This window comes from Gasterosteus aculeatus, chromosome 13 (genome assembly GCF_964276395.1).
Source record: "Gasterosteus aculeatus chromosome 13, fGasAcu3.hap1.1, whole genome shotgun sequence".
NCBI lineage: Eukaryota > Metazoa > Chordata > Actinopteri > Perciformes > Gasterosteidae > Gasterosteus > Gasterosteus aculeatus.
The window spans coordinates 1913075-1928655 of record NC_135701.1 but is presented as its reverse complement, the minus strand read 5'-3'; the positions used below and the strand labels follow the sequence as shown (position 1 = coordinate 1928655).

General features: G+C 42.6%; 1 long non-coding RNA gene across 1 annotated transcript; it reads left to right on the top strand.

Moving 5' to 3' along the window:
* The first annotated feature begins 2716 nt into the window (after positions 1 to 2716).
* On the top strand, positions 2717 to 3668 carry LOC144386317 (uncharacterized). Its single transcript, XR_013452018.1, has 2 exons — positions 2717 to 2914; positions 2982 to 3668. It is a non-coding gene; the product is annotated as an uncharacterized LOC144386317 (long non-coding RNA).
* Positions 3669 to 15581: the final 11913 nt, after the last annotated feature.

The window sequence follows — 15581 nt, the reverse complement described above, 5'->3', positions numbered from 1 at the left end:
GGAAAATGGGCAGACTGGTTCAAGATGATGGAAAGGCAACAGTAACTCAAATAACCACTCATTACAACGTGGTGTCATCCGAGCATTGGATTTGCTGTCAGAGCGTTTTGCTTCCAGGCACTCACCTTTACACTTGACTGTCTGGAAGTGGGACTAAGTATCAGTTTAATTCTGCTAACATATTGTTCTCTGCACACTGGGCAATGGGGCCTGATTTATGTGCTGACAAACTCCGGAGGATCGGTGTGTGCAGTGTGCATCGGAAGACATATCACTGCTGGAAGCTAAATAAAAAATCAATCAGAGTAAGGCTTCTTGGTTAGGGAGAGCGTCCGCTCGGCTGGAGTTTAACAGTGTTTTAACTCTGCTGACTGAGACTGGGGGAACATCCATTGATTTTACCCCAACCCACCACATCTCCCCCACCCCTTGTTTTTAATAAATCAGTTTAGTGGATGTGCATGTGTGTGTGTTTTAATTTCCTTCTATGTCAAACACTTGGATGTCACTCAGGATGAACACATTAAAAAGGAGTTAGGTCCCTTTCAACACATACATTCACAGCTTAATTTCATTAACACATCATATCGTGGTGGAGAGGTCTGTATGTCCCTATGAACCTGAGGGCTGTGTTTTCTGGAGCCTGGTGTTCCTGGTAGGGTTACCCTTGGCAATGTGGTCTCAGGCGAAGCATCAGACTAAGAATGGTTAAAAAAGACCCTATTAAAAAGAGGGGAGGAGATACCTGGTCAGGAGAAAGCCCAGGGGGCCCCATTTGAAGCCAGGCCCAGATGCAGGGCTCGACAGAGAGCGTCTGGTGGCTGGGCTTGCCGCGGACTGTGAACGTGACTCCATAGTCCTACTGGAAGACTTCAATGCACACGTGGGCGACGATGGAGATAACTGGAGAGGTGTGATTGGGAGGAACAGCCTCCTGGATCCGAACCCGAGCAGTTGTTTGTTATTGGACTTCTGTGCCAGTCACGGATTGTCCATAACATCACCATGTTCAAACGTATGGATGTTCAGAAGTGTACGTGGTACCAGAGCACCCTAGACCAAAGATCAATGATCAATTTTCTAATTGTGTCGTCTGATCTGAGGCCACATGTTATGGACACTCGGGTAAAGAAAGGGGCAGAGCTGTAAACTGGTCACCATCTGGGGGTGAGCTCGGTCAGAGGATGGGGGAAGACTCAGGATAGACGTGGTAAACCAAAGCACGTAGTGCGGGTGGTCAGGGAAGCCGCCTGACTGAAGAAGGAGGCCTTAAGGTTATGACATCCAGTGCGACTCAGTGGAGGCAGTTGCAGTTTACTGACGGGCTCAAAGGGCAGCAATCTCTGCAGTGATAGAGGCAAAGCACTTAAAAGTGTGGGAGGAGTTCGGGGTAGCTATAGAGAAGGATTTTTGATCGGCGCCTATCCTGTTTGTGGTTTTCATGGAGTCATACTCGGGGAGAGGAGGGTCTACAGTTTGGGGAGCTACGGATCTCATCTCTGCTTTTTGCAGATGATGTGGTCGTGATGGCATCTTCGGTCTGTAACCTCCAACTCTCACTGGAGCGGTTCGCAGCAGAGTGTGGTCCACAGTGGTTGGGATGAGGATCACCATCTCTAAATCTGAGGCCATGGTTTTCAGCAGTAAACCGATGGATTGCCTACTCCGGGTAGGGAATGTGTCGGTATGAAGGTAGGGACCCCAAGAGAAGAAATTCCAGTACCTTATGGTCTTGAGTGTCGGAGCAGCAAGGCAATGAGAGCTGAGCCGGAAGGTAAATTTCTTGATTCACCGGTCAATCTTCGTTCCTACCCTAACCTATGGTCATGATGGATGGGTCTTGACCAAAAGAACTAGGTCACGGGTACAAGCAGCCGAAAAGGATTTCCTCAGGAGGTTTGTTGGTGTCTCCCTTAGAGATAGGTTGAGAAGCTCAGCCATCTCGGAGGTGCTCGCAGTAGAGACGTTGCTCCTTTGCGTTGAAAGGAGCCAGTTGAGCTGGTAAGGATGGAATACCCCAGTCAGAGACTACTAGTCCCCCCTTCCCCTCCCCTCCCCCCTTTGTCCGCTGGTTATTTTGCGGCGTTTATCCACTGTCCCTCTAGACATATTTACCAAGCACTACCACATGTTCCTTTTCACGTTTACAATTACCCACTCCTCGCTGCGCAAGGCAATTTAGCACACCAGCGGACAGAAAGTGCCTGACTACACCGCCCCCCAACTAGCCCCACATAGCTAGTTATTTTGTTGTGTTTATCCGCCACACCTCCAAGACCGGTCCGCGAAATATTGTCTACTATGGTCTAGAGGTGGGTACACCTAGACTAGTTGCCAGTCAATGGCAGGGCCAACAGAGAGACAGACAACCATTCACTCTCACATTCACAAACTCACGAGCATTTTAGAATCACCAATTAAACTTATCCTGCATGTCTTTTGGTGGGAGGAAGCCAGAGTACCCAGAGAGAACCTACGCAGGCCCGGGGAGAACATACACACCCAAAAAGGTGCTTGGCAGGTGCTAACTCAGGATCTTCTTGCTGTGAGGAGACACACACACCATTCTATTGACTGAATTTAGTTGATTAGGTTAACAACCTGTAGCCAATGTTAAATCTGCGGAAAACCTGAAAAGGGAGTTAAGCTAGCTGGATGACATGGTAGTGGCAACTCTAAAAGCAAGCATTAGTCACTTGAATTAAAACGCAGTGTAGCAGGATGACTGCTTTTCCAGTGGCTCCGCCCACTCGCAGTATTGTCCCCCTTTAATTTATTATATAAGGAGGGACCTGTAGATCTGCTCGCTCTCTGACAGCTGATACGCACCTCCCCCTTCCGGGTTTACCTGGCTGCAGGTTCGGCAGACGCTCGGCACTCTCTGCAGGGTTGTGCAAATTGTTCCACCGTGCAGGTACGTTGCAGTCTATTGCGCGTCGGCGATCTAGTCGGCACCGTAATAAACTTGCGTTTATGTGCAGGCGCTGGCAGGTCGGACTGCGTGTTTGCTCGTTCTGTCCCGGAGCTATGCCACGCTGAGGTCCCGACTGTCCTGACCCGTTTTGGACTGCTGCTGCTTTGTGTGGGGATAAAACCCACACTTTTTACGGACATTGCCTGCTGCTGCGTTCGGGTGTGGAAATCCCGTTGTCCGCATTTTTATGCCTATTGTATTATGTTTTCATGTTTAGCTGCCTGAAATAGGAGGTGGATGGCAAGGGAGATTTTTCTTTATTATTTTTGTAGCTATTTTTGATTATTTGATGGTTTAGTTCTTTGAGTTCAAACTGTAACCTGTTTTGATATTTTCCTTTCTTTTTGATTTGTATTGGATCTCTATTGTTGTTGAATTTATTTTCAGTCTCCCATTAACTGTCCATCTTTGTGATTCCAGGTGCTGAGGGCCTCACTGGTGATCCTGTTTGGTGATGGTGTCCCTTCGTGTGTAGTGTCTTATTCACTCCCCTTCTTTGTTTTGCTTTGCCCTTGTGTGTTTGGAGTGTTAATTTTGGATTGTGGTGCTCCCATTTTAAGTTTATACTCCCACCCCTCACTCACCTTGAGCACAAATGCCCCAGCCCTGGAATACATGATAATTTATACAAATAGGATAACTTTTTTTTAGATTTGAATTGTGCCCAATAAACTGTTGTATATGCTTTTGGAAACACGTCTCTCGCCTGCTCAGTGTAACGAACTGGTGTTGTCCTTTTGTTTAGATTTAGTAATTTACCTTATTCATAGATTTCTTTCTTTTCCCTGGGTGATTTCTCCCAGGGTGGCATTGCTGGTTTCCTTTAGTTTCTTTCTTTTTCCCCTAGTTAAAAACATAGATTATTGGGGTAGTTCCTACCCCACCTCACGCTTGCCACAGCAGGTATAAACAAGGAGCAAGTTATGAGAGCTACATAAAGATGCAGATGCCAGTAGATTTTGTTTATATGTTTTGAGTATAGGTGGCGTCTTTGGAAGCAGGCCTAAAGATCATTATTCCCCACTATCGGACCTGCATGAGCCGTGACGCGTGAGATGGAAGTGAGTCCAACCCAGCTGGGACCTAAGACTACTCACTTACCCAATCTGCTTCTTGTTGATGTCCCGTTGCAAAAAGCTCTGCAACAGTTAATGATGATTGGTGTTCAAAAACACTCAAAGTTCATGTAAAATATGTCTCTATATTGCCCAGAATTCCTTTAGTGTCTGCTGTTCACATTACTCCTGATAGAACTTCTGCAGCTTACAACAGCTGGGGGTTCCAGCCGTATAAAAGCGCATGGTTGCTGCCTGCCGGGGTCACTGGTTTTCCTGGCCAGCATCCGCATCTTTGTTTGGGTCTCTTTGCGGTGCATTTATGTTCACAACACTCTACCTTGCATAATCAAGCACCCACGCCGACATGACTGAAACTACTGACGTACACACTTCATATTTGCTGTACTTTTGTTTTTTGACTCTTTACTTAAATAAATATACTTTTATATCGGCTTTGCACTGTGTCTCTCCCGTTTTTGTCATCTCCGTTGAGCCGGGTCATGACACATCTCAGATCAAGATGCACGTGACTAGTGGCCAGCTGAACAGAGAACAGGGCTTTTGTGGGACAAGCAGATGGACTCTTTTAACACCATGATTCTTGGTGCTCAAACATAGTGGAAGTTGATGGACAAGGGTTTCAAAGTTTAGGATGCCAGACATTATTATTTTCAGTATTCAACAGAAATGTGCAGTCAATGCATTTATTTGTGCTTGCTAATGCTAGTGTGACCACCGCTACCACCAGGGTGTGGTTATTGTCCCGTAGGAATAGTTATTAATTGACCACGGACCCACAGATGACCAAAGCAAACAAACCAAGATAAAGTATTACCCAGAGTACAACATTTATTTGAACATCTGCATTAAAATCTCAGTGATACGAAAACAATTTCTTAAAACAATTCAAACATTTTATTGTCAAATACACCCCCCCTGTGTATTGAAATTCTTAGGCCGACCAATTTTAAAATTCAAATAAAAATATATCTAAATATTTACATAAATGTACATGAAATAAAAATAAGGCAGAAATGAGGTAAGAGTAAATGTGCAAAACTGAGCAAGTTGTAAATCCCCGTCAGCTCTGGGAATGTAGTGAGATAACACAAGGCTTTTACTAAACAACTCCGGTTCTATGGGTGACTTGGCTGTTGCGGGCCAAAGGGTGGGGAAACAGGTTCTGGGACAGGACCCTCACTGGCTCCGGTGCTCCACACACGCCAAACAATATGAATCAAAAACCAAAAGCATGCAACTAAGAAAAATGTGTAAAGTAAGAGAATATACTGTCAGACACACAACTGAAAAATGTGATCCTTCTGGGAAAATAGCAGACCATAATTAAATATTTCTATCACACTTGAGGGTCCTATGTTATGGCCTCTCACCCCAACTCCAGCCTTCTGTGACTGGCACACCCTGATCACCCTAATGAGTGCCGGGCAAAAAAACAAGGAGAGAGGGCTACCCTATTAAAATTACCTCAAAACAGCCATCACCATCCAACACAGTCATCCACCGCTACAATTAGTGAGTAAAAATTATGCAAATATGAGCTGGTGGAGCTACTCGGATGATATGGACCACAAAAGCTTGTGTAAGCAGCAAGGTGATGTGAAGGAGAACTGGGGAGGTGTGTTGTCCAGAGGGCAGCCAGTGATTAGTAGCATCAACAAATCCATTGTCACGGCGGTGATGTTGTTTGGGTGGGGACAGTGGGGGGTGACAGAGTGACAGGGGTAATTACTTCGGAGAGCCTCAGGTGACTGTGGGTGAGATAACCCTACAGGGGACCTACCAGGCCCCCATGGCACTGACAGCAGCCTAGTAAACTCTGCTACAGAGAGGTCACTGTAAATGCACAATGCTAGACAGTGTGAAGGCAGAGAAACAACCTAAGAGTACACATGGAAATCTGAAGAGTTCTGTCTCCATAATTAAAGATTATCCATTCTTATTCTTACATATTGATGAATGCATGCTTTACAGTTCCCCTTTCTGCAGGGCCAGGAGGAGCAGTGAGAGCTTTGGAGGAAGCCAAATTATGTGAACTTGGCTTAGCTTTTCAGCTATCTGCTAGAAATTGGTGATTTCTCTCATCCATATATCAGTATTCAAAATGCACCTTGCTAAGGTCAGATCTGAAGAGCATTTCTTGCCAATGGTTCAGATTGTAACCGTTAGACACCACTTTGTTTGAACTATACAGTCATTTTTAGAGTTTGCTTTCATTTTTATTGTTTGCATGTTTTGAATCTGTGTGTGGGGGTTAATGTATTATTGCAGATGCTGTTGGCTTTGAGCAATCCATCCGCCATTTGGCTTTTAAGACACTGGTAAGCAAATTGTCCTCGTGGCGTAATTACCCGTGTGAGCTTTGTCCGTGCTGGCCCAATCTGGTGTCCTTTTTAATGTCCTTTTTAAATCTCTTTTACTGGATTTTTACGCTGTTGCAAAACTACGGTGGCCCTGAAGTGCAAAACACAACGGCAAATAGGAAAACACAACAAAATTAACTCCTTACGGAAAAGGTAGGGCCTTATAGCAGAGGACGGACCTTTCTGATTTGGAGAGACGGACTGTCTGTCTTTTAACAGGAAATGATACAGGGCTCTCAAGTGTCACGCACTCCCGCCACACATCCAATTCCTCACGCCAAGGAATCGGACACCGTTCCCCGAGCCATGTCTGCCAAAGCGTTCGCAGTACCCCCCCCCCCCCTTTTATTTACGTCTATTTATAACACTTAAATATAATTGAACAACAAAACATAAGTAAAACAATGGTTAAACACTAGTAGCACACTTTTAAGACACCTGTAAAACATCGCCATCTCTCTGTGACTTTCTGCTGCGGCTCTTCTGCTGCGCTCACTTCCCCCCCTCATCACCCTCATCACAGGCTCTCAGTCCCGCCACTGATTTATTGATTGCCATAATATCTAGAAAGCGGCATTTCCCAGCTTTCAGATTCCGATTGTGCAAATAGTTAAGGAGTCACGGTAATTTGAATTCTCCATGTCACTTTCCGTCGCCGGCAAAAGGCTTCGGATTAATAGGGTTAAAAGACAGACAGTCTGTCGAATCAGAAGGGTCCGTCCTCTGCTTCCTGCTATAAGGCCCTACCCTTTCCGTAATGTCGTTGTGTTTTCCTATTTGCCGCTGTGCGTTCCTATTTGCCGTTGTGTTTTGCACTTCAGGGCCACCGTACAAAACCCCTGAGACTACATTTAGATTCAGTAATTTTAGACATTGTTTTTATGTTGGTATGTTGGTATAGGTTGACTGTTTTTAATCATAGTTTGTGATTCAGAGTGCAATAAATTGTATTTTAAATTCATGTGAGTTGTTAATTACTGAAGGGCACACACACCACCTCACTGAGGAACCACTTTTGGGTTACAAGATGGGGTCTAATTCAACAAGAGACCACTTCCATTACAAGATCTCATTTGGCAGTTTTGATTCAAACACTGGAAAAATATCTCTGTTCCATATTCACGGACAAATAATGACAATTGAGTTAATAAACCAGAGTTTGTTTTTTCCTGGACTAAACAACCCATGGTTGTATAGGCCAAAGATAAAATATTGCATAAAGTATTTACACAACCACACATTTTGAAAATCGCACACAGTGCACATGGAAGACACAGTTGTTGATTGTATCCCTCTGCTTGCATACTATACACAACACGCTTGTGATGGAATCTTCATTGAGAGATGTAAATTAAGGGCTAAGGAAATGATACTAATGGGACAGTACTTCTGTAGTTGGTTTAGTTCATTACTATACTGCAGTTTCATAGGGTTTAGAATCTAAACTTTAGATGACTCCTGAACGAACATGTCCAACGTTTGAGAATTATTGAAAAATCCAGCCAATAATGTCTAAAACTGCTTTTCACAACTATTGAATATTATAAAGCAAGCACACACAGACAAAGCCTGAGGGGAAGTGACACAGCCACCAAGAAACGTAGCAGAACCTGCTGTAAGTAGAGGAGTGTAGCTCAAACTCTCTCCATAGATCAGCTCCACAGAGAACTCGCTGTGTCAGTGCTTTACCTCTCTTCATACACCTTGTCACCACGCTCATGCTCTTTAGCGCTTCTCTCACTTAGATGAAGCCATGTTACAGTGAGGGTGGAAGCAAGCCACTCTAATGCATCCAGAGGAGATTGGTTATGAAGTCTTGCTCCCCCATGTTCTCTTCCTCTGAGGCTGGCCTATTGATTGTTGTGTGTGTTGCTGCTTCCTGAGATCCCCGTCAAGCCTTGATATGGTAGCCGCATTTCTTTGGCTGGGATTGGCAGGTAACTGCAGTGGTGCACTCTTGATTTTTACAGCCCACAACCTTCATCAGAAACCATTTGGCCTATTTCCCTGCTATTTATTTCCTCTGCATTCCATCTTTGATTCTAAATGGTCACACTTGAATGGCCCTCCTTCTCTCTTTCTATCAGCCAAAGTCAATACAGCGATAACACAAATTCAGTGACAACGGATGTTATGTGGGCAATAGTGGTGTATGTATTGAATAGTGCGCTATAGCAAAGCATGAAGTACTTGTGCTGTGATACGGATGAGTGGAGGCTGCAATATTCCCACTGCTGATACTATGATTGTTTGAAATTATCCTGATACCAATCATTTTAATGTAGCATGGAGTTTTACAACTGATGGAATGTGAATGCTGAGTGGGAGATTTAATGTCATCTTTGACTTTTTCCAGTAACTGTAATATTGCATGGCTGTTTAATGTGTAACGCATAATGATTTCCTGTTCACTCAACTTCACACTCACAGAGTGTGATCTCTGTGGCCATTCTGCTTTATACCAGCTTTTAGGAGGTGCAGAATTTTTCAACGCAAAATGGAGACACGCTTCCACGGGTGGTTTCTGTAGCGCGGAATACATAATTAGGCGCACTTTACACATCCCCTCCCATCTCATTATGGGAAACTCCCACTTTCCCCTTGACCCTCCTGTGTACGCTTATGCATGGCACGGCAAGCGCAATTTGCCTTTTTCAGTTCCCGCGACAGTCAGTGCGGGTGGTTTGTACATACAACAGAACCTGGGCTACAAATACATTTAAGCCCTTTTTAGATGATCCGAACACAAAATATTAAAAACATTTAAGACCACATTATTCATTTTACGAGATTGTACTACCTAGTCGAAATATTTGTAGCTCAGAGCTAACCTACTTTGGGCTTAACACACATACGACATCTCTACTGAAAGAAGAAAGTCCACGGGTAGATATACAGCTCAATACAATACGACAACTTCCTGTGTGCCAGTACGAAACAAACTTTTTGGGTGTAAGGTTCAAATGTTTTGCGTCATTTACCAGGCTGACCCGTCCCTGTGAAGGTTCTCTGGTGATCCTGGTTGGCTGCGTACTGACAGGCCAAGTCTGGGTTGATAACAAAAAAATACCAACACCTATGTGTGAGATGGATGGAACACTATTAGTGATAAACATGGGAAATACATAGTTTGGTACATGACAAAATGCAAATGGCACAAAAAACAAAATCTCACCTAAACTGTATGTTCTAAAAGAATCTCAAAAAATGTATCCTTCAAAATCACGCTTTGCAGAGAGAATGTTAACATATTGTACTATAATCTGGTAGAGGTTTAGAGGTAAAACAGCAATAATCCATAGGGGATAATTATCCTAAAGCTGATTTTTCTTTAAGGTGAACCTCTTTCTTTAAGTGTTCCCTTTATTATGACACTTAGTATCAAGTTAACTTTTGAAGACTTAATCTCAGTAAATATTTAATGTTAATGTTTTTGTGTTAGATTACCCAATTTGCTCCTGTGCAATTGCAGCTCTCTCATTCCGGCCTTGAGGAACGTGGGGGATTAACTCAGGCCTCCCTTTGCCACTCATTTAATGCACTCATCCACGCAGCCTCTGTCCATCGCTCTCTCATCCCATTGCTTTCTGCTCTGCCCATTAACTTCAATTAATGTGATGGTTCATCAGTGGTGGAGGACACTGTCACGCAGTCATAACCTACTACTTATCTGATTTTTTTTAATAGGAGAAAATAGATATACAAATTAAATTATCCCTGACCTATTTCCAATGGTGGCTACACAGGATTATTATTCATGTCATGTCTGTGTATAGTATGAATATGAAGAGAACTAATTACCTCGGTGTCACGTTATGGATGGACAGGGTACGTAAATAAATTGCATGTTCATGGTGTATCTACTCTGTATTGTAATGGCCAGTGAGGGAGTGAGTTATACTGAAGATGAACACCCCCTGTTGTGTCCTCAGTGGCCATCCATTCTTCACTGAGAGTGGCCGCCTGTATTGATGACAGGAATGCAGGCACCTTGAATTCCACCAGCAACCACAGAAATGATGAAGACAGATGGATATGGAATTAATTAAATGTGTTCCTGACTATATGAAGATTGAAGGAGGTAATTGAGATGAATGCATGCTATGGCTGCTAATCCAACCCCTGGCTGGAATCCTTGTTCCAAGAATTCTACAGACATACTTTGCAAAATGAAGAAAACGCTATATGGAATGCTGGATTTTAAATTGTTTTTAATCCCCCTTAAGAGTAGTCATAACTGCATGGTTATTGCTCAAGACTTGCTAACATTCATGGCAATGTGATGTTCACATGACAAGGAAAATGTGTTTTTCCTCTAAAGATTTCTTTTCTGTCACGTAAAGATTGTTGTTTTCAAATAAAGCCCCATTGGTAGATATTTGTCAAATGAACAGTGGATCAAATGAACATGTACTGTGAAAGGGTTGCTCAAAATGGCAAAAAAACCACTGCAGTTTCCTAATTCAGAGTATTCAGCCTCTCAACATTCTGAATAACAGATATTGCCTTTGTTTGATCATCAAACATCAAGTTTAACTTTAGACAATTTACGCAACTTGCTGGTGAAAATAGAGGCTTTTAGGAGCCAAAGAGAAAAAAAATCTGGAGTTGGTAGGGACCAAAGTATGGGCTAAAAGAAGATGAAAGCAATGGACTTCCATACTATTTGAACTGCTGTCTTCTACTTGTTTTTTTGCATTTTTCCATATCACCTTGATCAAGGTTCTAGAATATGGAGTTAATACACACTGCAGACTGATTATCAGTGGCCTTCCTGCATAAACCTGGCTCATTTTGAAATAGCCAGGTTCCCTTCAATAGCAGCCACAATTTGTTGAATGAATTTCAACCCTGTTTTTTAAAAGTTAAAGGCCACAAAACTACACCTGCTACACTCTCACTACAATTGACTGGGTTAGTGCAGATGCTTTCTGTTTGGTTGCTGATGAAAGGGTTTAGCAAGTGGCAGGTGAAAGATGATGTAACGCAGTAGCGGAGGTAAGAAGCAGGGGTATCAAAAATGTAGTTGAACCAAACCATGCAGGGGAAATGAGGTAATACAATCATCAAGTTGACAGAACTATGACTCCAAAGGCATACTAATGTAGCTCTAGATCTGCTGGGAGTGTAATTAGTGTTGGTATTAAAGTTTTGAACTTGTTCCACTGCCCCAAAGTTGTCAAAAATGATTTGATTGCAGCTTTAAGTGGCATTATACGTGTTGTACATCTTTCCTCCAAGAAAATCATGTAACGTAAAACTTAATAAGATCATCAACAGTCCATTAACATCTGCTCAATATGAGAACAATTATACGACTGTGTGCAGTATCAAAATAGTGGTTGAGATGTGGTATGTGGCTTTCCTCATCATAACATCATGTTTGTGGAATAGCATGGGCTCCCTCTGTTGGTCGCCGGCTGTGCTATACTGCTGATGTGACTGTCATTGGAGATAAATGGAGATCCAGAAGTGTTCAGGCCACTTCCTTCTTTATGCCTAAAACAACAAAAAAAACTATGTATCTTCAGAGATGAAATAATTCACCTTGATTCCATCTCCACTGAGAACCAGTGACCGCTATTCTCAGGTAATATGCTTCCTTATATTCAGCTGCTGACTGCCGTTGTTTAAACCCTTGTGTGCCTGCCTTTCTTTCTCTATTTTTTTCTTACATACACTTGTGTAGGTGTGTGTGTGTGTGTGTGTGTGTGTGTGTGAGTGTGTGTGTGTGAGTGTGTATATAATTCTCTTTCTGTCTCTGAATACGCTTGTGTTTCAGAGAGTTCACTGACTCTAAAGGATCGATGAAGGGAGGAGATTCAGAGCCAATTATTTTCAGCTTAATGGTCCCTTGGGTGCAGGGGTGAGCAACAACAAAACGCCTTCAAGAGACATCAATTCTGGACAAGCCAGCTCCTCATCTCTACACTGCCATGGTGCGGGCATCAACTTCCAGCTCTCTGGAGGAGAGTGAAGTGCACACAGCAACACACACCGGGACACGCATGCAGCAACAGCAGCTGGAAAGGGTAGACTTAGAGCATTACTACACCACTGTGACAGAGGATGCTTTACAACTATCAGCACTGAACCAAGGAAGCTGCTTGATGGCTGACAGATGTAGAAAATACATCTGCTAAATTATAAGGAATGGATTTGTAAATGAACATTTTTGGAGTTAAAGAGCTATTTGTTGTGTGGCTGCAGTTATTTGCAAGCAGTAACATCCATGTGCTTGTGGAAGCTCTGACAACTAAGGAATTCCGACCATTTGAAAACAAAACATGAAGCTCAATTGAGTCCATCCCTTCAATAACAGCTGTTTTTCTTCAGAGATTGTCATAAGAAAAGAAATACCGGCTCAGCATCATGGTTGGAAAAGCAGGCCCTTGTCACATCGGACTATGTTATGGGAATGTTTTACTATTTTCTGACATTTTATGAATCATGAATTCATTCATTACTTTTTATTATATATTTTATTATTTTATTAAACATGAATAATAGCCCCTGTGACTAGTATTAACATTAACATTAACATTAACAAGTAAAGTATTAACTTTACTTGCAAAGTATTAACTTTACTTGTTAATGCAGAGGAAAGTATTAACAAGTATTATTATTGTTAGTTGCATATTTCAACTCTAATTTTATTTTGCACTGGCTATACCTCCGGTCTAAAACTGTACATGTACAAATTTATGCAACCAATCAAAGCTGCATTTTTCCATATGTAAAAGTAGTTTGTATTTTTTATATTAAATTATTTGGCATTGTATATACGTTTTCTGTTCCTATGTGAAACTTTACATTTGCATTCCTCCCACTCTATATTGATACTGCCGCACAGCAATATCTCCTCACAAGTAATAAAGATACATCTTACCTCAGCACATGAACACACCATCAAGTTTTATTTTCAAAGCAAAAAGACAGAGGCGTAGATTGTATACTCTGAGCATCCATGGAAACCAACAAGGCCAGGCAGAACATGGTTTCTACAATGATGACGACATGAGGATTCTGTAGCAGATACTGATAATGGACATGGACAGCAATAAAAAGTTAAGTTAAGAGTTTGAGAAGAAAATGAAAACCCTGCTCAAAAAATCCTATTATTAATTAAATGCAACAATACTAATCTGATCAATACCATTTGAAATCAAGCTATTTAACGATATCCTAATGTCTAAACGAATAAAATCATTAATTCATCCATGTGGAGGGGGAGGTGTGTGTGTGGTTGAGTGTGTCCATGAGATAAGGAGAGGAGAGCTGAGGAAGGGAGCTAGCTGGACGCTAAGCTACCAACCACATGACAGGCCACGTGTGGCTACAAGCTGACAAAGGTGTTGGTAGGAGACTGTGTTTGCACAACACGTGTGTTCCTCGCATTGTTAAAACCTGTATGTATAGGTAAGTCCCCACTCGGGACAGGTGTATTGGTCATTAAATGCAAAGGAAAGACTCAAGGGAAAGCAGATCTTCTTCGCCACAGTGAGACAAGAAAGCAGTAATCTTCATCACGCTATGCAGTTCATAAACATACACAATCTCCCGTTGAATCGTTCAGTAAACATCAAAACAAAAAAAAACGGCACATGCTAATCTAACTTCTGCCGAAATATACATAGTCGTACTGCGTGTTGATAAGGTTTGCTGTGTTTTCTCGAGTCTTGTTTAACTTGGTGTTTAAATTACCACTCTGTTGTTCTGCGTTGCGGGGATCAATTGGGGATCATGAGGACTGTGGGGTTTCTTGGTGACGCAAAAGGTGTTGGTGCTCTCAAGCTGTATCTAAGGGGGTAGAGGACGCTTTCTTTCTTGTTGAGCTGCTCTTGCCGGAAGTGAGGTCCTTTCTGAAGCATTTGGAACTAGGGTTTCACCGATGAGATTTGGGTTGGAGAGGCCTAACCGCTGAAAGCTGGAGAGCCTGAATCCATAATCCTATTACCGACACCAGTGGATTCGGAAAGTTGAGGCCGGTTCGGAAAAATCTGGATTTTAAGAGGCTCCGCCGTCTTATCTTTACAATGAGCAGAGTCAGTTTGGAAAGTGTGGATTTGAAGATACTGTCTTATACCTTGCATCGACGCAAGTCGATTTGGAAAGCTTGATTTGAAGAGATCTTACATCCTTTACCTTTAACCGGCGGTTATTACTGTGAAGGAACCCAGAGCGCTCAGTTACATTGTTGCCAGCGGTGGTTCATGTAAACCGACTACGTACCGCAACGACATATGTGTGCAGTTCCTCAGTTAGCTTAACTGTCTCGGTTTAGCTACCAGGCTGATTTGTGCCACCGGTTCAAGATGTGCTTTGAGATGAAGACCTGTTTAACAGCTCAAGGTTATTCGGCAGACGGTCGGCCAGGAGAGATATCCATGTGGACCTCCCTGCTGCGTTTTGTAAAATAATAAACTTATTGCAGGGTTCTCAAGCCTCACTCATTGACTGTGAGAAACACGCACTTCAACCAGTTCACACGCCACACTTTGAGAGGGAAATGCCAACCAAGTTGTCCTGCCAACGTTGACCGGACATTTGTTTCACACACATGACAGGGTGAGGCTTTTGATAAAACTTGAGACCTGACCAAGGCAAAAGGATGTGGCGGCACATAGCAGGTGTAGGAAAACCCGGAGGGCAGAGAATACATTTTTTTATTGAAGTCCTTGTGTTTTTTTCATATGGCTGGATGTGGTAGTTTCTTTTGTAGCTGGTGGACTGCCGGCTACCTGCAGTGTGACCTGTCATTTTGAGTGCTGATGTTGTTGACCTGTTGTTTTGGTGTGGGCTCTTCACTCAAATTTCTGCTGAGTAGTTTTAATTAAAAAGGTCTTATTGGCAAAATCAAGTGGTGATGAAATCATCTTCTATCGGTACTGTAGTTCTGTTTCTGGGGAAAGTCAAAACGTAAAACAATAATCACTTATTTTCTACAACTCTGTACTGATGATGTTTGCACACATCTATGGGTTTCTGGCACTTATCCTAACAAACACACTGAATACATTTGTATCAATAACACATCAGTCTCTTAAAAAGCTTGATCCCAGTATGTAACAGGGAAATGAACTCCCAAATATAAATCCCATACAACTCCAAAATGATTTTGTAGTGTTTTAACAGTGTCAGTCTACTTCCACCTTAATTTATCAAAGA